Source organism: Neofelis nebulosa, chromosome 2 (genome assembly GCF_028018385.1).
Source record: "Neofelis nebulosa isolate mNeoNeb1 chromosome 2, mNeoNeb1.pri, whole genome shotgun sequence".
NCBI lineage: Eukaryota > Metazoa > Chordata > Mammalia > Carnivora > Felidae > Neofelis > Neofelis nebulosa.
Window position 1 is genome coordinate 198,312,192 of NC_080783.1, and position 24,346 is coordinate 198,336,537.

The 24,346-nt window shown below is 55.4% G+C and overlaps 1 protein-coding gene and 1 long non-coding RNA gene across 8 annotated transcripts in view; both read left to right on the forward strand.

Moving 5' to 3' along the window:
• The first annotated feature begins 18 nt into the window (after positions 1–18).
• Positions 19–8,423, forward strand: LOC131505117 (uncharacterized). The gene is made up of 4 exons (XR_009258278.1): positions 19–132; positions 222–368; positions 751–908; positions 8,372–8,423. It is a non-coding gene; the product is annotated as an uncharacterized LOC131505117 (long non-coding RNA).
• A 15,525-nt stretch (positions 8,424–23,948) lies between these two features.
• The window catches only part of ADGRB2 (adhesion G protein-coupled receptor B2), a 36,221-nt gene continuing 35,823 nt past the window's right edge, over positions 23,949–24,346 (forward strand). For 3 of the 7 annotated variants that reach the window (XM_058718265.1, XM_058718266.1, XM_058718267.1), the window contains exon 1: positions 23,949–24,210. The gene's annotated coding sequence lies outside the window, so the exon portion shown is untranslated. The remainder of the gene's footprint in view (positions 24,211–24,346) is intronic. The other 4 variants (XM_058718263.1, XM_058718264.1, XM_058718260.1 and 1 more) reach the window with 3 other exon arrangements.

The window sequence follows — 24,346 nt, forward strand, 5'->3', positions numbered from 1 at the left end:
CGACTTTCTCCGGGTCTCAGCTTCCCTCAGGCTGGACGCAGTTTCTGAGGGTCCTTCCGGTTCACACCCTCCGAGACTCCGTGATCCTCTGGGCTATGGAGCGAGGAACCCTGGGTCTTTGTGCACGTGTCTGTACGCTCGCTTGTGCGGTAGGGGGGAGAGGGGGGTCGCATTTGGGTTTCCATAGCAACTGTTCCTGTGTCATCCCATTTCTTCCAAAGGTTTGAGCGGTAGCGTCTACAAATTTACATATATCTGCATGTCATTAACATAGAGGCGGGGCCGGAACTTGTTTGGGCAACTATCCCTGGACAGTTCCCTTTGCTTCCTCTCTCATCCCGCCTGAAGGGCACGTGGGCAGCGCATGCGTGAGTGTTTTTCTTGTTAATGTTCCCAGAATCGGGGTGGGTGGGTGAACTGTAATACTGACTCCTGGTTCTGGCCCCCGGTCACCTTACTGAACCATTAGTATGAATTCATCCAGGTACCCTTGACCAAAGACCTTTACCAGCACCCCCAGGCAATGCCAGGCCCTGATTGGAATCCCAGTCTGCCCTTTCCTGTCTGTGTGGCCTTGGGCAAGTTTAGTTCCCCTCTCTATGGCTCAGTTTCTTTCTTTGTAAATAGGATCTTAATCCCTAATTTATAAGGTGATGTGACTCTTCAATGAGATGTCACTTTTCACATACACTTATGCTGCTTCTGGCACATAGCAAGCCCTTACTGGTAGCTTCCACCCTCCTTCCATAGAGCCCAGCTCCTCTCAGGACCCAACCAAAGCAAATCAACATCCTCTGCAGCTCAAGACTTGACAACTAAACACCAGGAAGAACTTCCAGATGTCAGGATTCGAGGCAAAGGATGAGGACTATTCGTTTGCCTGTTTGTCCTTGGAGGCTGGAGGCCAGGTTAGTGAAGCATGGGACCCCTATCTCCCACCCATCACCAACACCACACACACATGCACATCCTTACACCCCTTTCCCTCTCAGGGACCAGTTGTTTCCAGACACCTTGCCTTTCTGTCTCAAATGTGCTGGAGCCCAGGACCTCTGCAGCAGTGGCAGCTGAGTTTGAGAGGCTTAAAAACCGGAGCTAGGGAGGTGGTGACCAAGAAGGTCCCTTACAGGAGTGAGATGTCTAGGGTGGATCAGGGTCTGGCCAGAGGCTGACGGCAGAAACTTTGGAGAGTCAAACATCTGAGCCTTTACAAGGGCAGACTGGGAAACCCTGGAGCCACTCCCTTGCCCTTTCTGGGGCTCAGGGTCCCCACTGTGGACAATTGGGACTCCTCTGTTGAGACATGGGGCAAAAAAAAAAAAAAAAAAGCAGAGGTCAGTTCAGGGTGAAGAACCCTCACTGATGTAGTTGTGTAGTCATGTCATGGAGGCAGTGAGTTCCTTGTTGTTGGGGCTTTGAAAGCAGGGGCTGAGCAGGACTGAGAGCACGGCTGGGAGGGAGCAGCAGATCTCCTTCTGGAATTTCTTGTTCTTGTTTGGACGCTAGTTGCTCCGTATAGCCTCTTCGAAAGCTGGAAAGTCCTCCCCGGGTCTATATTCAGCCTTTCCTCCTCTGGCCTTCTTGCCTTCCTTTCTCCCAGAGTCTCTGTGACCTTAACAGCCTTGACTGCCAGGGTCAGAGGGGAGGCAGAGGAGGTGTTAAAGGAGGAGAACCAGTTCCACTCTGTGTTGGTCTCTTAGTTCTCAATTAGGTTCGGATAATTAAGATAAATGAGGCTGGCTCCTCTCCTGGGTAGATGAAGTTTGTTGGTGTTGGAGAGGGAGTGTAGGAGCTGGATTCTGATTGGTTGTTTGGCTTCCTGGAGGAGTTAGGATTACATGGGGGCTAATACCCTACAGTTGTCACTCTGACCACTGTATACAAGACTGCTGTCTGCCTGCGGATAGCAGCGGGCCAACTCCTTCCCTTGTAGCCACCTGTGCTCCACAGGTAAGGGTTCCAGGGACGGGCTGAGAGCCTGGCAGTGCCCGGCTGGCCCGCTTGTGTCCCACTCTGGGGGCCAATTAAGTCTCCATCCCTAGCCGTGCCGATTAACAGTTAATAAGGCAGCAAACACCTGCAGCTACGGAGGCGAATTAAGAGCAACAGTCGGCATAATACACAACCCGATAAGTGAGCAATTAACAACCAGAGAAAGATTAATAGAACCAATTACGTCCTACTCGGAGCTCTGTAAATACGACTGTCAATGGCTGACGGATTCAGAGCAGTCCTGCCCAGCCCCACCCCAGGCCACAGCTTCGGAAGGGAGGGGAGCCAGCCCAGCCAGCCTGTGAACTCCAGACCCCAGAGCCATATACACACGAGAAATGCACATATATGCAAACACGCACACGGACATATACAGGTATACATCTGTGGAGAGATGGTCCACAAGATACAGGCACATGATACACAAGTCCCCTACTGTCATCCACACTCACAAAAATGTGTACACAGAGGTACACATAAGTTCTGCCAGAAATACGCAGAGATCCAGAAAAAGACCCGCAAAGGGACACTTGCGTGTTTTGCACAGAGCTAGAGCCACATAGGCTACAAGACACACAGTGACACGAGTACAAATTTGCACACGTAGATACACACAGCTATCTACTCATGGAGTCCCCTATACATGTGGCCCTCCTTTGATGCCCACCTTGCAAAGGGTCATCTACAAGAGAGCTGCAGCAGGGAATCGGACTGAGCACGGAACAAGGGCGGGAAGGGACAGAATGTGTGTGAACACACACATGCAAGCATGTCTGCAAGCATGTAATAAGCATGTGTGTCCTTGCAGCTCATGGGCATGTTCTCGTGTGTAAATAGGCATGCACCTTACATCTGTGTGCCTGTGTGAATGTTTGTGTGTCAAAATGTACGCATGGGTGTATGTACATGTGCTTGTGTCCAGTGGATCTGTGACTGTCATGTGGGCTTCTGGTTCACAAGTGACCCTGTGCCAGTGTTCATGTCTGGGTCACCGTGTGTCACTACTTGAGAGTGGCTTTACGTGTGTCCTGCCTCTGTGCTGTGGCAGGTGAGGGGGGTCCCCATGGGATGCTCCCCAGGGAGCCTGGGAGCTCTGATGGTACCTGAAACTGGGGCCCACCTCTAGGAAACAGGGCTTTAGGACTCCTAGGGCCCACTTGGTTTTCCCGAGAGGGACTTCCAGCCCATCTAGTGGGATTCAGCACCCCTGGGCCACCCAGGTAGAGGAAGAGAAATGAGAATCGTTTCTAAAGAAATGGACCTGGAGGTTAATTTCTCTGGACTGAAAGCTAGGAATGGGTACCTTTCTCTCAAGGCCATTGCGCCTGTCCCCACCAGACCTGACCCTCCCCTCTCCCATCTCTGCCTGGGAACTTCCAATGGAAAACCTACAGAGCCAAGACCCAAACGCTTTGCCCATATTCTGGGATATACGTCGTCATACACAGAAACCCCAGCCCCCAAGGATCCAATCATGTGGCCATACAAACATAGACAGTCATGAATGCAAATGTAAAATTCTACCCACGGTCAACCTAGCCGCCCACACACAGTGTCACCACACAGGAAATCACATACATACACACACACACACACACACACACACACACCTGCACTCCCACATGCCCCTACACCCATTACTCTCTGAGATGAGCCCCAGTGCCAAGCTGGAGGGCCCAGGGGGCGTCCTGCGACAGGTCCCCCCATCTCCTTCAATACCAGCCTGGCCAGATGGTGGAGGCTGCCGGGGGCCCCAGGAGAGCTCTCTATCACTGCTAACCCGCCAGTTGACAGGCGGGCGCGCTGAGGCCTGGCCCGGCCAGAGAGGGGCAGGGGTGGAAATAAGGAGGTAATGAAGCTCGCGAGCACCCTCCACACCCCGCACCCCAGACCTGGATGGTGCCTGCCCCAGGGCCTTTCGTTGTTGGGCAGGGAGGAACTTCTGAGCAGGGACGCACAGGCACAGAGATGCGTGGATTCATACAGAGCCACTCCCACACACTCAGGCTTCCACAGGGCACAGAAGGACCCAGACGCAGGCAGGCACCTCCTCTCGCACCCACAGGTACAGCTACCCCGTCCCCAGGCAGCAGCCACTCACCAACGCCAGGGCTGACTTTGCAGAAAGCCTGGCCAGGCCCCTAGCCCCCCTCTGCCTCCTACCATCTAATGAAAGCAAACAAGAAACGGATCTGTGGGCCCCCAAAACCAAAACATCTGCTGTAGCTCTGTCCTTCTGTCAGTGAATCCAGCCTTCTTTTGACGATTAGTCATTCGATTTTTGTTTTTCATTCATTCACTCAACCAGTGTTCACTCATTCATTCGGCCCATAAGGACATTAAACAAACCATTATATTCAGTCCAGTGACCTGGCTGTCCTCCTAGCATCTGGCATCCTGGCATCCTGGCCCAGGGGTATGGTAGCTGGGGAGGGAAACAAGGGGGGAGTCTGGGCTCAGAGGGATGGGGGCGGGGAGTGGAAGGGATGTCCCCATCCCTTACTTTCTCAGTCTCTCAAAGTGAAAGAAAAGGTGCTTCTTTTGCAGCTGGAGGGAAAAAAGCCAAATCCCGGGATAATATAGATAATAATAGTGAACACTTACAAGCCCTTACTCTGTGCCAGGCGCTGCTCTAAGTGCTTTACATGAATTAACTCAGTTCTTCCTCCTAACAGCTGCATGAGGCAAGTACTATTATTAACCCCACTTGGGAGTGTAGGGAGGTTAAGTAACTTGCCCAAGATCAAACAGCTTCTCAGAGCCACCCCGAATGTTTACAAAGCCTAGGGCAAGAGTATAACAGGAGACCCCTAGACCTCCACCCCCGCCCCCCTCCTCTTCCGTCTCTGGGCTCCAGGCAGCAGTGTGAGGGGCTTCGCGTGCAGGCCTGCGGATGCCCCAACACTAGAGTCCCTGCTTGTTCCACGTTCCTGGTAAATAGCCACCCTTCGGGCTTGAGGAGACAGATGTGGAGAAGACGCCACCCAGGCCTTGGCAGCTGGCTTAGGGCTCTGGGGGCAGGGAATTCTAGGGTCCTGTGTCGGGGTATGGTCTAGCAGCGGGCTGGAGCACCAGGTGGGGACCACCCTGTGGGCCTTCGGACCTTGAAATTCTTCATCCCATGCAGAAGAGGGTCGTCCGAAGTAGAGGGGGAGGGCAGGGGCCTCCATTGCCCAGGTCTGAGAGTATTGGAGCTGGTAAGTGGTGGTCCAGGGTACCATCCCAGGCACTCTGGCTAGTTCAGCTCTTAACTAGACTGGTAGGGGCTGAGGGGCCAGGGGGCTGACAGGAGGGGCAAAACTAGCTGAGTGTTAACTTCCCCACCCCTACTCCCAGTTCTGCTCTTACCAAATTCAGGCCGTTTCCCCCAAGGGGACTGACTGCTCTGTGCCCAGCTTTGAGATTGACTCAATCTTGTTGCCCCTCCAACCGCACTCCCACTGACATCCCCACCCCTCTGGCCCTGGCATTAAGGAAGATACGGAGGCTCCCAGATTAAATGTGGACCTGGACCAGCCACACCAGGGCACCCAGCTCCCTGCCTCTGTTTCCCTGGCCCCCAAATTACCGGCTCCCTCTCCAGAGGCTTTTTCACACAATTACTCAGGCTAGGAATTTTGATCTCCGGTGCCAGCTAGACCCTTGTTATGCAAATATAGGCAAATGAGATGCAAACAGAGCCGGCCCAGATTAACAGAGAAATCCCCAGCAGCTGGAGGAGTCACCGAAAAGTCAACTCGCTGGAGCAAGCTTTCCCCAAACCCCCTTATCCAGTCTCCGTCCACCTGGATCTGTCTGGTCCCTCCCTGTCCTTGCCACCGCTCTCCTGCCCTGCTCAGGAGCTAACTGCTCAAACTTAGGGGGGTCTGGAAAAGGGGGGACACCAAGGCACAGACTCTCTACCACCTTTCCAGTTTGAGATCTCTGTTCCCCCCCCCATTTTTAAGAGATCCAGGCATGGGTGGAGGTTAGGGGTAGGGGTGGTGAGTGGGGCTGGGAGAGAGGGAGAACTCTGTTTTCCCTCTGTGGAAAGGGGAATATTCTCTCTTTCTCTCTCTCTCTCTCTCTCTCTCTCTCTCCCTCACACACACACACACACACACACACACACACACACACAGACACACACACATGCACACAGAGTTGACCTGGGAGTTACCCCTAAGATGCACACACATATACCCCATATACCACCTCACGAATCTGGCCAAGGTCCACCCTCTCCTTCTTCCCTCAACACACTGTAAATTAAGCCACAGACATCAACACACTGCAGTGGGAGGGTAGGCTGTGTCCCCCATTCCTGGGCCCTGGAGGTTAGAGGGTACAGCAGGTGGGACCCCGGGTCTGTGTGAAGACAGAAGGGAGTAGAAGATCCTATCCAGGGCATGACCCTGGGGAAGGAGGCTGGGTGTGTGTGGAAGAAGCCTGGCATGGGCAGTGACCACCAGAACCCCCCCAGGGGGCTGAGGCTGGTGTCTATGTCTTCAGGCCCTGCCCAAGGGAGCCAGGCCCACTGGCCGGCCCAACCAGCCCAGGCCCAACTTCTAAAAATAAGAGCCGAGAATCTAAGCTCCTGGTTGGTTGTACAGGAGCCTGTTGCCTTGGCAACCCCTTCTCAGAGGCCTCCCTCCCCGCTGCCCCGTTTGGCTGCTGGTCCCTGTGCCAGTCCCCTCCGCTGGCCCCTCTGCCAGCCCTCTGTCTGTCCTCCTGGGGAGGGAGGACGGCTGTGGGGCGGGGGGGTGGAACGGTCGGAGGACCTGGGGACTCTAGCTGAGCCCGAGGGCCTGAGTGTGAGACCCGTCTGGGGCTGTGTCGGAGGCTTGTCTGATGGTGGGTGTGTGACTGTGTGCGACAGGCCTGCGTCTAACAGCCTGCGTCAGGCTGTCTCTGTGTACATCTCTGCCTGTGACTTGACTCTCAGAGTCCCCGTGGGTGACTGTGCTCTCTCTCTCTGTGGATCTGGGTCTATGTGTGTGACGGTATTATGTCCCAAGGGAAGATCTGGCTGTCTGCTCCTGCCTGTGCCCACCCCCACTCCCTGTGGGCTTTCCCTTCACCCTGCCCGCCTCCACTTTCTGGGGGTGCAGGCTGGGAGTACAGAGGCACATGGGTGCCCGGGGTGAGCCAGAGGTCAAGTGTGGTGACTGGGCCAAGTTCAGCCTCTTTTAGGGTCTGCAGGTAAATATCAAATAAGGCTCAAATCTGACCCTCTGGGCGGGGTGGGGGGCTGAGGGGGGGGTTGGGGGTGCAATTCACTCCTGAAACCGTGTGATCTAAATTTCTGAGTGTGTGCCTGTATGTGTGTGTGCTGTAGTCCCTGTCAGAGGCAGAGCCTCCCCTCCCCCACCCGGCCTCCCCTCTCCAATTAATCACCAAGTCCTGTCAAATCTCCTCATCATCACTGCTCTAGCTAGCTCTCGCTCCTCCTCTCTTCCTCTCTGCCACCCGCACCCAGCCCCGGCCAGACCCCTCCCTCACCCAGGCAATGCAACAGCCTCCTATCAGCGCTCCCTACCTTCCAGACTCCAGGTAGAGCCTCGCCCTCTCTCCTGTGCCCCTATCCTCTCCTCCATTCAGTGGCCACAATGACGATCCTTTAAAACACAACTCAGATTCTCTTACACCCCCTGCTTGGATCTTTGTTCTCAGGGCAAAGCACCAGCTCCTCAGCTTGGTCTTCTAGGCTTTCCCCAGTCTGGTCTCTGCTCACCGCCTGGGGTTTACCTGTTGCCCCTTTACCCAGCCCCACAAGCAACTAAGAGTTTCCAGAAGAGATCGGGATCTCTCTTGCCTCTATGCCTTTGCACATGGTTTCCTAGCCTAGAACCAGTCTTCTGACTCTTGGAATGATAAATAAAGGTTATGTGTTCTGAGAGTTAGTACAGGCATCACCTCTACCAGGAAGCCTTCCCTGACTAGGATTAGGGACCTCTGTGTTCTCATGACATCCTGGGCTGCACCCGACCCCCCCTACATTGCTTGCATTTTTTGACTTCTTCCCACAGATTTGGAGGAGACTTAGAAAAAACAAAAAGGTACCAACTGAAACCAAAAAAATCACCCCAAACCCTCTCAGATTAACTCTTGGTTTATTTCCTTCCAGACTTTATTTAAATGAATTGATTAATTTTTTTTTTTATGAAGTGAAGAGCATCCTATATGTATGGTTTTGTTTAACTTATTATAGAGTGAGCATTTTCCCAGGTTATTAAAAATTCTTCAAGAACATGACTTTTAATGGTTGCATAATATTCTTATATATGGACGTATTGTAACTTATTTAACCAACCCTCAACTGCTAGACATTTACGTTGGTTGTGATTTTTCAGTTATAGATAATGGCAATAAACATTCCTGATGCATGGTTCTTTTTCAGTATCTGGTTATTTCTTGGATTGGATTCCTAAAAGTAGATTAACAAGATCAAGGGGTGTGTTTTTAAAACTCCTGGCAGCATGGCCCAATGGCCTTCTAGAAACTGTTCTAGGGGAAGGCTGGCTGGCTCGGTTGGTAAGGCAGGTGACTCTTGATCTCAGGGTTGTGAGTTCGAGCCCCACGTTGAGTGTAGAGCCTACTTTTAAAAAAATGTAAGAAAAGTTGTTCTCATTTACTCTTCCATCAGCAGAGTCTGAGAGTGCCCCAGATTTCAGTTCACATCAACGCTGTCTTTAGAAAAAAAAACACAAAACAAACTGTATTAATTTCAATAGGTAAAACCACATCATATTGTTGTCTTAATTTGCATGTCTTTGATTACTGTTGAGGATAAGCCTTTTGTATTTTCTCTTTCGTGTCATGCACAGAACACACTGAGCTATAATTATATTTTTACATCCTGCCTCTCCTTCACCAACCTCGGCTCTTGAGGGCAGAGCCTATTTGGGGCCAATTCTCTGTATCAGGAGCAGGGACCAACTGAGGACGTGTTCCCAGAGTACTAGATGGATCGAAGACCCTTGTCTTCAGCCTGAGCTTTGACATCGGGCAGACCTGGGGTCAAGCTTCCTCTGAGAGGTGGACCTGGGCAAATCACTTTGCTTGTGGGGGCCTCAGTTTCCTCACATGTTAAGTGGATTTGAGTGAGGATGAAACACAGTGAAGAGTGTGAAGAGGTGTGTAAAGGGCTGTGGGCAGTGGCTGTTGTTTGAGGTCTGCTCATGTTTAGGATGTTGGCTTTGCTGAGAGAGGAAGGAAGGCTCAAGAATAGTCAACTCCCCGCTCCCAGAGATGAGATGGTACTCAGATGCCCTGGTGGTCCAGAGGTGGGTAGGGAGCTCAGAGTAAAGGTTCTGGGCAAGATTGGGATGGGCTATGACAGCAGGCAGGCCTAAGTTCAAGTTCGATTGGGACAAGGGGGTTTGTGCCCTTCTGAGAAGGGAACTGCTGGCTTTGTTTGCATCTGGCAGGGTTTGTGTGTTGTGTGTTGTGTGTTGTGACCCACGCCATTGCCCAGTATGTGTAATCACCACCACTAGTGCCCACTAAACAGAGAAGGAGAGTGCCTTTGTCCTGGTGGCACAGCATCGCTTCCTGAGATTGGCCCTCTGCCGTAGGGAACGTCTTGGAGACAAACCCTAGCTGGGGGCGCCCTCACCCACTCTGGCTCAGGACATGTTCCAAGACAGACACGCACAATTTCTCTGCACATTACAAGCCTAATGATACTGTCATTCGGAGTCTGGAAATGAGGAGAAATTGGCTTTTTCTTGGTAATTAACATGAGTGATGGGCCTTGAGATGGAGTGGCAGCCCCCCAAGGGAGAACCAAGCTCTCAGGAAAGTCAGCTGGGTCTTCCCCCTGCCTTCAGGAAGGTCTGTATTCTACCCTTGGCCTCCGCTCAGTCTCCTTTAGGTAGGCCAAGGCCCCTTCCCCCCTCCCCGTTGCCCATTCCTTTAGGGATGGGGCTGAGCCCTGGTGGTCAGGAGGTTCCTCCTTGAGTCTGCCCATCGTCCTTCGTGTTGCAGTTCCATTTGCTGTGCCATCGCCCTCGTGAGAGCTGCCTTTATTGGGGAGGGGCATCCTTAGCTTAGTGGGGATTTCTGTATCTCATTTGTTGAAAGCGGAGCTGAAAACAGCTGGGTAAGAATGGGTTGGAGGGGGTCCTCCAAGCTTTGTGAAGGTGTTCAGGAAGAAAACCTGGAGGGATGGGGTCAGGGCGTGGCTCCAGTGAACAGAGGGCTGAAATCTGACCCAGCTTTCCTTCCATAAGTGAAGCATCCACCAGATTCATAAATATTTCTCTGGGTCTCTGCCTCAGTTTCTCCACCATCCTCAAGGGATTTTTTTTTTTTAATCTCCTCCCTTTGTCTTCTCTATTCATGTGCTTTCTATGCCAGACGAAGATGACACAGAGTAAATCAGCTCCAGGCCCTACCCATGAGCAGCAGGCAGGCACTGATACCACCAGCTCCAGTGTGGAGTGAACAGTGCCACGGAAGAAGGTGACAAAGGGAGCCCAGAGGAGAGAGAAGAATTGGGGCTTCCTGGAGGTATCTGGGAGGCAGAGGAGGGTGGCCCTGGAAGGACCTTCCTGGGTAACAAGGAAGGGGTGTTAGGACAGCAATCCAGGCAGAGGGAACAGCATAGCCAAAGGCCGCCGGGAGGTGGGAGAGAGGCTGGCACAATCAGGAACCGGGGTCTGGTTCCCAGGACACTGGGTGGCTGTGCAGGTAGAAAGGGAGGGAAACCTGGGAGGTCCACAGTGGCCAGATGGTAACAGGCAGGGAATGCAGAGTGCTTGATCTTATCCCGAGAGCACTGGGGAACCATTGAGGGTTTAAACAAATGAGGAATCTGGTTTGCTTTGCTCATTAGAATGAGCACTTGGGGAAAATATGGACAGGGGATGAGGGGCAGAGCTGGCAGCTCTGTGGTCCCGGACAAGAGCAGTGGCTTCTAGCCGTGTTCAGAGGGGAGACTGGAGGCGACCTCACAGGGGCGGCTGTAGGTGGGATGCGTGGTTGCTGGTGACCCAAGGTCAGGACCCAGGATGAGTCCAGGCACAGTCTCCTCCTCCCACCCTGAGGCCCCAGGGGCTCCCAGGTCTCCGGGAGCATGCCTCAGTTTGCTGTAATGGTGCTCTCTGCCTGGCCTTACCCACCTCTGTGGCCTCAGCCCTCCTACCCCCCTACGTGCGCCTGTGCTCTAGCCTAACTGGTGTCTCCGTTGGTCCTGAGCTCACATGAACCACTCAAACATCCAAGCCTTTAGACGGTTAATTACTGTCCCCCAATCCTCCCACCTCTTCAGTGAAGGCGGCCCCGCCTGCCTCAGCTCCCCTGTCCCCACTATCCACCTTTCCTCCCCTTCCTCTATATCCTTCGTTTAAAGGCCTGGACGGACCATGTCATCAGCACAAACAGCTAAACAGCACTTAAAGATCCTTAAATTAGAGAACTGCAGACTTCGCCGGGTCAGGGCGGAGCTGGCGGCTCCCATCCTCTAGGGGCTCGACAGGACCAGGGCCGGTGTCTGCAGCTATCTTGCCTCGGCCAATGGAGCTGTCGTTATTGCTCCAAATTAGGCACCAATTTGCCCGTGTAATTGTTTGCTAATTGGCATGAAATCCTAATGTAATTAGTTGGGCCCCTTATCGGGGAGCCTGGGGAGCCAGAGGTGGTGGGGGGCCGCTGGAGCCAGGGGGGTCTAGGAGGCTGGGGAAATGTTCTGAGAGAGGAGGCCCTGGGAAGGACTGATAGAAATCGCAGGATCTCACAGTTGAAAGGGCCTTTGGAGAGGCCAGCACTTGCTGCCTATCTTACAGATGGGGAAACTGAGGACAGGTTGGGAGAGGAAACTCCTGGGAGCTGGTGGCAGAGCTGGACCAGATATCCAGGTCACCCGTCTACACTGACCACAGCTGTAGCCTGGCTGTGGGTCAGGATGGCATTGCCCATGCTGTCTGGCCTCTATTTAAAAAAAAAAAAAAAAAAGTGCCCCTTTGCGGGGGGTGGGGGGTGGAAAGTGAGTGAGGCTGTGGATACCGGTCTACCTTTTGAGTAGGAGACCCAGTGGGTAGAGGCCTAGGAAGGATGTCACATGGTTAAAGTCAGAGGAGCAATGGCAGACAAGAGGCTCTGGCCCCTCCCTGGGGAATGACCTGGGTGTTGAGAGGAAAGATGGGGGTGGCTAGAAATCCTGACTTGTCTCCTACTAGCAGATCCCACCCCCCCGAAAGTTCTCCCAGACTTTGTGCCTCTTTTCCATCTCTCCAGAAAGTGTCTGGCAAAGGTGCTGGAACCAGTTCATACCAGTTTATGAGAGCCGATTGTTACATGTTCAGGAATCTGCCAGCCAATTGACTTCACGTTGGTTGTCTAAATTGGCCATTGCGGGAGGATTTAACGCCAGTGAAATTGGCAACTGCTACAGATCAAGGCTATGCCTCCCCACTTCCTCCCCAGAGCCAGCTGTGAAACAGTTAATAACACACACGGACAACATCACCGAAAACGTGATGAAAGAGCCTCAGAAATTCTGATCCTGTTAGGGCTGGAAAGGTCCTGCTAGGATGTTGTCCCTCCAGATCCCACGCAGGGGGAAATGGAAGCTCAGAGGCCATCTAGGAAGTCTGTGGTCCTCCAGACTCTCAGTCCAGATTCCCCTGTTCCTCAGGACTAATTCCTGCTCTGGGGGCTGCAGAGTTACTTGAGGATTCATCCTCAAGTGAGAGGAAAGAAGCACTAAAGGGGGACAGGTTGGCTCTGATGGCCAGGACAGGGGCAGAGGGAGCTCAGGGGACTTCCTTGTAGAAAGGGGCTCCTGTCTGCAACCTAGCCTGTTACCCTGGCTCTCTCCCAGGCAGCAGGGTAGACTGGCAAGGGCGGAGAGGCTGTGGCCCCAGGGGGATGGGAAGGAGGGGAAGCTAGGACCAGGACCATTCTAGCGGTGCCATTTTGGTCACATGCTCCACATCCCTGCTCCCCACCCTAGCAGCCATTCTCCCCAGAACTGACTCTCACACCTTGGGCTGCCTCCCCATTCTCCTCCCTGCCGGCTACACTTAATCTCTCCTACTGCAGCAGCACCCAAGCTTCCCTTCTCTCCAGTCTCGATCTTTACCCACATCTCTCCTGTTTCCTGGTCACTGTCCCTGGATGTCCTGAAGGCACCTCAATGCAGCACGTCCAAAATAGAAATCATCCACTTTCCCACAAGTCTTTCCCCATCTGAGTAAATGGCACACGCCCCCTCAGGACCTTTTGCACTTACACTTTTCCCCATTCGGGCTGCTCTTCTCCACGCATTCCTCCCCTCCTTCAGGTCTCTGCTCGGATGCTACCGTCTCAGAGAAGAGTTTACCTAAAATCGCCCCCTGTTCTCCTCTACCACTCCTGCCTCCTTACCCAACACTATTTTCCTTCTTTGCACTCCCCAACACTAACATTCCACATATTTATGCCTTTGTGTCTGCCTCCCCTCCCCCACTAGAAGGTAAACTCCACATAAGCTCAGCAGTTATATGGTCAGGTTCTAGCAATTCCTTGAGGTCGTAGATTGTATCCGTTTCACTCCCTCAGCGCCACACACTTTTATGTATTTATTTTTAAGTAGGCTCCACCACCAACGTGGGGCCTGAGGTCATGGCCCTGAGATCAAGAGTCACAGGCTCGACCGACAGAGCCACCTGGGCACCCCACGGCTAGACCCTTATAGTAAGCTCTCAGTAAATACTTGTTGAATGAATAAATGATCAAATGAATGAGCTTAGCCCCCTTCTCCAGTCCTGGCTTCCTCAAATCCACCTTCCAGTGGCCCAGCTATTTCTCCCAAACAAATTTGACTGTGATTCGTTCTGGTCCAAAACCCTCCAGAGGACTCTGTTGTTTTGAGAATAAAATCTACGTCTGGTTTAGCTTACCAGGCCCACGGTGATGTCTTTCCAGCCTAACCTCCAGCTTCCAATATTCTCCCCTGAAACACACACACACACACACACACACACACACACACGGCCATGCAGAGAGCCATGCAGATATACTATTTCTGCCTCTGTATGCTGCTCCCTCAGCCCTTAGGTGGTCCTCTACATTCTCTAACTCATTTATTTCTTTCCTTTATTCAGTCAGTAGTGTTTTTGGAGTAGCCCCTTGGTGCCAGGCCCCTGGCTGAGCCTTACTGAGAGGAGTCAGTCCCTACCCCTTCTCAAAATGCTGTCATTCTTGCAGAGAAGGAGGACTGAAACCATCATCCCATCCCTAGTTCCTAATTTGTTGTCCTCTGGGTATCCTGACAGCGCCTGCCTGTTCCAGCCAGGACCCTGAGGGACCTCCCATGAGAAGGCAGCCCCTGGCTCTCACCTGCCTCTGGCTGTGGGCACCTTACAGCAATGACCAGGAATAACTATATTTGGGGTCTTTGTGCCCCCACCTCCGCCCCAGCTTCTGGGAGATATGATGCAGGGTGAGGCATCCCTGTCAGGGTCCAACCCAGGGCCTGACAGAGTAAAGGCAACATGAAGTGACTCCGGCTACCCTTTTTCTCTAGGACTTCTGAGCTTTAGCCCTCTTCGCCCCACAGGGCCCAAAACCCAGGGAGGGGTGAGTTTGTTCCAGTGAGTGTGAGATGTGCACACGAACTTACCTGTGTCTCTGGATGTGTGTGTGTGTGTGTGTGTGTGTGTGTGTGTATGCGCACATGCTCAGTTCACATGCATGCATTCCCGGGTGCGCACCAGTGGGCCTGACCCCTGAGCTGGGTGACAGCAGCCTGGCCCACGCTCTTGTGTGTGTCAGGTGTGCCTGGGAATGTGCCCCGGTGTATCTGAGTTAGTGTCCATGGGTGCCTCTTAGGAGATGGTACCTTGTTGGGGCCCCGGCGGCCCTTCCTGCTCTGTAGCTTGAGTCCCCAGTGCAGCCACAAGGCGGTGGCGATCTCTCCGCGGCGCAGGCCCGTTTCCCTGAGACAGATGAGCTGCCCCCACGCCCTGGCCCTCGGAAGAGCGAGCGTGAAACGGGTGCCGCTCCGCCCCTCTGGCTAATGGCCCATCCTCTCCGGCCATTGCCTCCGGAGAGCCCGTTGAGTACCCGCGGGTCGGTGAGCGGGTCCCCCCTCCCCCCTTCCCGCTGTGGGGGCGCGGCGGGGGGGGCGCGCTGGCGGGGGAAGGGGCGCCCCGCTCTTCCCGGGCTCCCCTTCCCCGCCTCCCCCACCCCGGCGCCGGCCCCGCTGCGTGCTCGCGCAGACACCCACTCTCGCCGGCGCCAGCGCTTCCAGACACACGGTGACACAGACCCCCGGCGCGCAGAAGCACGGGCACACTCGCAGACTCAACGCTGGGACGCGGGGACTCTCAGACACGCGTTCCTATAGACAGATGCCCACACGGACTCACAGGTGCAAACGCGCGTTCACACGTGGCACAGACACACGGACACACCCTCACACCCCTGCGGACGTCCACGCGGTGACACAGGCACCAGCGCCCAAAACTGCGGCCACCCTCGCAGCCACACGCAGGGCCCGGAGCACGGACACACACGCACACACGGTGGTGCCGACCCGTCCTAAAAATACACACTCCTAGATGCAAGCATCTGCCCACAAGCACACGCACAGACACGCGGACACGCTGCCGTGGCCGTTCTCACGGTGGCAGAGACCCCCGGAGGCTCAGGCACTCGCGCTCGCAGACCACGCGGGGCCTCGAACACGCCTTTCAGAGGCACACTCACTAAACACGCTCACCCAGACACACGCCGCACACGCAGGCGCGCCTTGGCCCACCCACCAGCGCCACACACACAATCGCACGACGCAGACGCACTTGGGCCCCAGCTGCCTTTGAAATTCAAATCCGCGCCTCCCTTCCTCAGCTGGCAACCCGAGCCCCCGCACCTCCGCCGCCGCCCTGCTGGTTCAAGCCTCATTACGGCCGCCTGCCCAGAGCGGAAATTAAAATTCATTTCAGGGGAGACCTGGGCAGGGCGGGAGTGGGGGGCATGCGGTGGCCTCACCCGTAGGGCCCTTTGTGAGTGAGGAGGGGAAAGGAGGGCGTCCTGGGGCGCCCTAGGAGAAAGAGCCCTGTGCTTCCTGACATGCGACCTTGACCTCTGGCCGGCAGTTTCAGGGTTCTCTTAGCACGCCCAGCCTACCCCCCCCCCCCCAAGGCAAACACAGAGCTGGCCAAGATGCCTGGGAGTGCAGAGCATGGCCGAGATCTCAGCCTTTGGGGGAGGAGGAGACTTCCTGGGAAGCATTAGCTTAAAAAGTCCCCAAAGACAAGAATAACAATGTCACACGTACAGCTCTGTGGATACACACTACACACTAATCCACACCCCACATCTAGACACACGTATAGGACATCCAGGGTCACAACCACCGAGAGTCACACACCAAATAGTATTACACACAATGCCCACCCCCCCACTCCCCGAATTGAAGGCCTGCCCACAACCCCCAAGTACACACAGGGAAACACATGACAGGCTGGCACGGACACCTACCAAACACTGACACAGACACAGTCACATACAGGCCTGCAAATGCCATATGCCCTGACTCACACTGAAGTGAAAGGCCCAGACACAGGCCTGGAAACACTTCCCCTACACACACACACACACACACACACACACACACACACGTGTGCGCATGCGCACACACAGGCTCGGGCACGAACTACAAAGAAACCCCACACACTGGTGGCACACAGACTCCAGCAGTAAACCCAGCCCTGTCAACACGCCCCACATTCACCTAGACACCGAGTGGAGACACAAACCCCAGCGTCAGACACTTGTGTGCATTATACACCACACATGTACACAAACAGAAAAATAAACGCACGAGAAACACCACACAGCCTGCATACAAAGACACACACATGCACGCACACACAGCAGAGATCCCAGAGCCAGGCCCGGGCTTCTGACGTACAAGGCCTAGGCAGACACACACAAAACCTGCGCACAGGCACATCATATACACACACACAGACTCTCCCCCCACGCATTGACGCACACAGCCACCCACACGTGTACCCGAGCTCAGCCCCACTCACTCCCACTCTGACATGCAGAACTCTGGCTGGCGATGCACCCCAGGGCTCCTCCTCTCCAACCACGGCACTCAGAGCCTTCTCCCCCACGGGCCCCCGGCCCCCAAGCCTGGGACCCAGAGAGGTCAGAGTTGTGCCAGGTTTGAATGAGATGGGAGGCCCACCCTCTCGCTCACTCGGCAGTGACCGGTTTACTGCTTTACAGCACGAGGCAGTGCATGTTCCAGCAAGAGGGTTGTCCTCCTGTGGTGTGTCGGCGGGGAGTGTGGCTGTGCCTGCCAGCAAGGTGCGTCCGTCTCAGCAGATCCTGTGAGAGGTCCTTCCCAGCACCTTCAGCAACTCTGCTCGCCTCCCCCAAATCTGGGTGTCCGGCTTCAGCCTCTTACGGGCCAGGCCCTGGGAGTCAGGTCCCTTCGCATCTCTCACCCTGAGAGAGCTAGTTCTCTCTGGAAGATCAGCTCCAATCCTGAAAGAAGTTGTTTTCCACAGTTGGCGCTTGGTCTGTCCTTTGGAGGGTGGCAAGGAGGACAAGGAGAGGCGAGACTAGGCAGGGCCCTACTGAATGAAGTGGGGGGGGGGCTCTGGTTCCCTCTCTGCCTCCCTCTAAGCCACGTTCCTCATCTGGGAAATGGGGGTGACCTTGCTGGGGTAAGGGTTTGTTGTGACAATAAGTTAAAAGCAGCTGGCACAGTGTTAGGCCCACAGAGGGGCTCGACAGGATGAGCTGGTCCCTCTAGACCTCTAGGTCACCCCCACCCCTGCCTGCTATGCTCAATGTGTCCTGCTTGGCACAAGCCCAGTCCAGCTGGATCCAGGTGGCAAAGAGCCCGGGGGAGAGAACATGGGGCATCCCAGATGGTGGGAACACACTGGCCCCCCACTGCTGGTGTGCCCCATGCCTGCCAAGTGCCCCAGACCCTCCTTGAGGGATTCCCCTTCCCTTTCCCCCCCGGGGCAGGAAGCTGGGAGCAGCTCTTCTCAGGCACCTCCACCCTCTACATGTCCACCAGCCTGTGGGTGTGGGCACAAGGGATGGCGCTGTCATTTCTGGGTGTCCGGAGTGGTTGCCAGGGTTCCTAGTCCTTAAGGTCTGCAGCAGGCGAGAGTGGGATTAGACCTCAAGGAGAACTTACCAAGGGGAGTACCCACGCTGCCTCCTGTTAACCTGCAAGGGTTGTGCCTAACCCCAGCCTAGAGCAGGAGGCAACAGGACTGATAGACGAGTCTGACAGGTCCCCACTGGGCCAGAAAAGTGGAGGGGGGCTGTGTGTGTGTGGTTATGTATACACCTGTGTTTCCTAGTCAAGTGTATATGTCTGCTGGCCGGTGATTGTGTAAGTGTGTGGATATGGGTTTGTCTGTACATGCATCCGTGTGTGTGTGCATGTGTTTACACAGACAAGGAAGGCGGAAAACGAAGAGGGGCTTCGACATAAGGAGAGGAGGTACCGCGGAGAAGTGGATCCAGACTCAGTTTCTCTGCAGTGATCACCCACTCACCGGTGCGACCGTCCTGATTACACAGGTGGCCTCTTTCACAGCAAGGATCTCAGCAGATAAGAACTCCTCTCTCCCTAGGTGGGAGGGAGGGGGCACCGGGAAGGCCTCAAGGTCAGGGCCCCATTCCGAGTCTTCTCCATGTCTTCAGAACGCAGAACAGCTGCAGCCCTGAATAAGTCTGAAAGGGGGCCATATTCATGCAGATGACACGTCCCTGGGTCTGGCACTGTGTGGGGCGCTTCATCTTTATCATTTCATGGGGACTCACATCAGCTCTGCTAGGTTGTTTCCATTTTACAGAAGAGAAAACCAAGGCCTGGACAGCATGCATGACCAGTCCCAGGTCACACAGCCAGTGAGGGACAGAGGCAGAAGTCCTTTCTAGTCCATCACGTGGGAAACGGTGAAACAGTGTTTTATTGGACATTGATCAAGGACCACAAACTGGAAGCTCTGGGAGGGCAGGGTCTTTACTTGCCCTTTCGCCATTCCTTCCCTTGACAAGTACCTATCACACGCCTGGCATGGTGCTTTGTGCCAGGGTTACAAACATGAATGGATGGACAAGGTCTCTGCCTTTACAGAATTCCTAGTCCAGTGAGGGAAACCGATGACCTGTGTGTAAATAGAGAACATATTTTCAGGTAATGATGCTGTGAAGGAAGTGCAAAGCCATGGGATGGAACGATCGGGGATGGGTGGGTAGGGCTGCTTTAGAAGCGTAATCAGGGGAGGCCTCCTAGAGGAGGTGATGTTGATACTGAGACCTTCCTGGCAAGTGGAGTCAGCCACGGCAAGTACTAGTGGAAGAAGGATTTGGACTTTGTCAAAGTCCCCCACTGTGTTGGGATGGGGCGAAGGTGGGGGGTAGGAGGGATGGCTCTGGAGAGGTTGGTAAGTGCCGGGTCATGCAGGGCTTGGAAGGTCATGGTGCTAAGCGCAGTAGGAAACCATGGGAGGGTTTAAGAAGAGGTGCTCTGATTTACAAGTTAGAGAGATGACTCAGTGGGCTCCGGGAGAATGGAGTGGAGGAGGGGGAGGTAGATGTGGGAGCATGGAGGTCAAATAAGGGAGGTCCAGGCACCGGATGATGGTGGCTTGGATTCTGGTGTTGGCATTGGGGATGTCAAGAGGGAATCGATTTGGGATGTTTTGGAAGGTAGAAGCAACGGAACTTGCTGATGGCCTGGATCCCAGCGTCTAGAACATAGTAAACACTCAATAAAGATTTGTTGAATGGGTGAGCAAAGGCACCTTCTCGGTGCCAGGCTCTTGTGCGCATCCTCCAGTGTAAGACTTGTGTGAAGATCACCCAAGATCCTAAAGGTCTTCTCCACCCACTGCCCCAGGGGCCAGAGAATGCAGGCACTGCCCAGAGGGGTGCACGCAAACCCGGCACTGACCTTCTGGGAGGATCTGGCTCCAATGCTGCTAATCCTCCCTCCTCTCCTTGATCTATAGCACCGAGAAAATGACACACACCCGACCTGGGTTGCCCCAGGCTCCTAACCCATTTGGCATCTGCAGCAGGAAGGATGGAAATTAGACATGCAGGACTTCCCACAGACAGAGAGGGCCAGTCCACCTTTTCCAGGATACCCCTCCTGAATCCATGACATCCAAAGCAATGAGGTATGTATCCCATGAGCTCTGGGACAGACCCTGATAGAAGACTGTCACATGGATTTGGGTGTCTTTGGGAACATGCTAGGAGCTCCTGATGGGTATCTGGGGTGGGGTTGGGGGACTCAAGGGGGACCTTGGTACTCAGAGCTTTGGGCTGCTGTGGGCGCCTGGCTGAGTGTCAGTGGAGGGTAGGGGCTGAGGGAGGGGCACTCTTAGATCCCACCGGCTAGAAGGAAACCTGACCAGGCTCTGGGCCAAATAAATCATTGGGAAGAGAAGAAGAGCATTTTCTCATCTGTTTCAAGGGCAACGAAGCATAGCAGTGGCTGGCCCAGTGGGAGGCAGGGCTGAGGTCAGGCGGGTGAGGCCAGGCCTGTGAGGCCGGGGTTACGAGTGCCCTCATCACCCACTATCCTCTCCTAAGCTGCCCCACTGAGGGCTGCGCTGCTTCTGGAATGGGCCACTGGTGGTTGTTATTGTTAACCAAAAGATGAATTAATTGGTAATAAGACAATTATTTATTTTTTTTTAATTTTTTTTTTTTAACGTTTATTTATTTTTGAGACAGAGAGAGACAGAGCATGAACGGGGCAGGGTCAGAGAGTGGGAGACACAGAATCTGAAACAGGCTCCAGGCTCTGAGCTGTCAGCACAGAGCCCGACGCGGGGCTTGAACTCACGGACCGCGAGATCATGACCTGAGCTGAAGTCGGCCGCTTAACCGACTGAACCACCCAGGCGCCCCTAAGACAATTATTTAAAAAGGCCCCTTTCAGGAGCCTAGCTCTTGCTAATGCACATCTTTTACCTCATTGGAGCTGGGTGCCACCCTTTATACCATTTCACAGGTAAGGAAACAGAGGCTCAGAAAGCTGGAGGGACTTTCTCAAGGTCGCCTAGGGAGGCAGGATGAGAGCCTGGTAGAGAGCCTGACTTCTAGTTGTCCTTGTAGGATTGGTCCTCTCCATGCCATCAGAGATTCCAGAGGGAGCTCCAAAGGAGTGGGGTCATTGTCTGTTGCCCAGTTTTTCTTTTGGGGAGAGGGGTAGGCGGGAAGTATCCATTTCTTCTGCTTAAACCCTCTGTGCTCAAGCTCTGACTGGTGCCCCTTCCCTTGCCCAGTCTCGGCCCTAGGCTCCCCAGAGGCCCCTCCTGGGGCTTAGACTTGTTCTTCCCACCCCCGCCTGGGCTGTCAGAGAAGTAATTTCTCTTCAACCAGCTGGATTTGAATATGGAAACGATTTGTAATTACTCCAAGTCCTCCCGGGTGGCATTATCACCAGAGTGAGTCTGGAAGGGCAGGGGCTCCTGGGAAAGGAGGTGGGGAAGCCCCGATGCCGGGAGGCACCTCCGGGAGAGCCTTCCGGAGGTTGGCCCTAAACTAGCCTGCTTCCGCACACCCCCTGGGAGGTCTGTTCTCTCCACCCAGCTCCCACAGCCCTTGCTGCCTTGCTGACCTCGCCACCCTGCGCCTTGAGCCCCCAGGTATGGGGTACCGTCTCTGTCAGTCTCTCCCTCAGTCTGAAAGACTTTCCACCCTGAAAGAACGGGTTTGAGAAGTCAGAGGGCTACCAAGGAACACGAAACAGACAAAATGCTGCTGTCTCTCCAGCCCCTCCCATTACCCTGTACCCAGCTGGATCCTGGGTGGGGGGGAAAGGGAGGGCCTCAGGGATCCAGCTGCGTTACATCTGCAAGAGACCTGCCTGTGTGTCTTTGGGCTCTGGGTCTCTAGGATGCTAATTCAGTGAATATTCATAAAGAGGGAGGCAGGCTCCCTGTGGGAGTGGAAGGGGCTGGAGCCCTGGAGTACAGGGTCCTGGGAGCTTCTGAGGACCTGTCCTTATAGCTTTGTGCACACCTCATATCTGACCACTCACTCACTCTCTCCACCTTTGCCCACCTCCTTAAGGCATCCACTTTGGCACGCCATTGCCCTTCGAAATGCCCCACGTAGGGAGACCTGGGATCTCCCGCTGCCCTTGGGGTGGCTCTTGACACGCTCTGTAGATGGCAAGTTCTGCCTGGCTTGCCTTTCACAGTAGCGGCTGAGTCTCCAAACCCAGAGACCTGGGGTGTTTGGGAGTGCCCGGCAAGAACCCAGGAGCCCTGCCTGCCAGTGCTAAGTGTAAGGCATAGGCCTCCCTGGGCTCCCGCTGGGAAAGGAAAGGTGCCAGCCTCCTCCCTGTCTCACACAGCCTCATAAATTCCCTTAAGGTGACGGGTGAGATTCCTTCATCGCCCCTTATTACCTCCTTCCATTAAAGTCGATAATCTCTCACAATCACTCACAACAAATGTCATCGAGACTGCTGGAGGGGGGAGAGAGAGAGAGACCGAGGGAGAGATCAGGGGTTTTTCTCTCTGCCTCTTCCTGGCAGGACGTTCCTGGGGGACGAGGAGTCTTCTTGTCCTAGTCCTCAGGGTGACACAACTCAAGGGGCTTCAGTGGAGAGGTGGGGTTGGGGTTGGATGGACTGGGGACTTCCTTGCCTCCCAGGCTCAGCCCCCTCCTGGCCAGGGCACCTTTAAAAAGTAGGGTTCCTGAAACCATCCAAATGCTCCCTGCAAAGCTGCCCCCTGCTGGCTCCTCCTCTGACCAGAGCCATCTGATTAACCTACTTGTCTCTGGCCGAAGTGGCGTGTCCCCGCTCTGCCCACCTTCCTGGTGGCAACATGCCCAGGCCACAAAACCACCAGACCAGGGCCCTGAGCCATGGGCATCTCCCTGGGAACCACCTTCACCATGTGGGCTCTGGCCCCACCCAACTGCACAGTGCCAGGATGGGGAGGGGGCAGGTCTGTACATTCCGGCTGCTTCTACACAAACAGATGCAACATGGGGCGCCCCTGGCACAGGAAAAGGCACTTGTGGGAATAGACAGGCACTCAGGAAAACATGTAACACACTGCACACGTGTAGCATCCCCGTGCCTAGGGACATGCAACATTGCAGTTTACGCTAGAGTATGCACCAAACATGCCACACTGCAGCGTGTACATATGTGGCTCCTACATACAGGTGACCCACAGCACTCAGCACATATGTGGCACTTATAAGCTTGCACACATATGGCATCTCTACACACAGGAACAAGCAACATGCGTTCAAGACCTGAACACATGTTAACACGCTGTGTATGTGTGTAGCAACTGCATGCACGGAGCCAGGCAACATTGCAGCGCACACGTAGGGCACCTGTGTGCATAAGCATATGCAAAGTTCAACGCACAGGAGTGGCACCTGCATGCACAGGGATATGCGATTTGCAATGCATACGGGGGAGGGTGGGGCAAATGTTTCAGCCCCCAGGGCCCCAGAGACCCTGGCTGCGAGAGCTGCCTCCGGGCCCGGGGGATCTCTGGAGGGGCGTCGCGGATCGCCGCATCCTGCGGTCCAGAGGCCGCGGGCGGGGCGGGGGCTTACCCGGGGCTTCTCCCGCGCCGGCGCCTGGGGCCCAGGGCGGGGAGGAGGAGGGTGCGCTCGGCTCGGCTGGCGCTGCTCCCCCTTTAACAGGAGGCGGCGCGCGTCGCCCCCGCCCCCCGCCCCTTCTCCCGCGGCTCCTCGCGCCCGGCCTGGCGCGCGCCCCCTCCCGGGCCCAGCCCGCGCAGGCGCCGCGTCCCGCCTCGGCCGTCACTCGGCCCGGCGCGCTCTGCGGGCAGCGGCCGGAACGGCCGGAGGAACCGGGTTCGGCGGCGGCGGCGGCGGCAGTGACGGCGGCGGCGGCGCTCTGAGACCGAGGATGCGGCGCCGGCTTTTGGAGCCCGGGGCTGCGGCCGCCACCCGCGAATAGGAGGCGGCGCGCGGCGCGGGCGGTGCTCGGGGCGGGGGAGCGGGGAGCGGGGGGGGCGGCGCGGCGAGGAGGCGGCGGCAGGAGCCCGCGCCCGGCCCGGCGCCCGCCCGCCCCGCGCTGCTCCGCGGCGCCTTTTCTGCACCCGCGGCTCCGCGGAGCGGGAGCCTCGGCCCTCCGCGCCGCTGCCGCGAGCTGCCCCGCGCCCGGCCAGGCCCCCGCCTTAGGGATGGCAAACTTGCGCCCCGTGGCTGCCTCCGCCAGCGCCGGCCCCCGCTCCTGCTGCTGACGGCGCCCAGGTGAGTGTTCGGTCCCAGACCCTGACCCGGCCCCGCACCGAGAACCTCCCGGCGCGGTCCCGAGTTTCCGCACCGGTCCGGACTCGGGGCGCTCCCCTAGCTCATCTCGGTCGAATCTTCCCCCTCCCGAACCTGT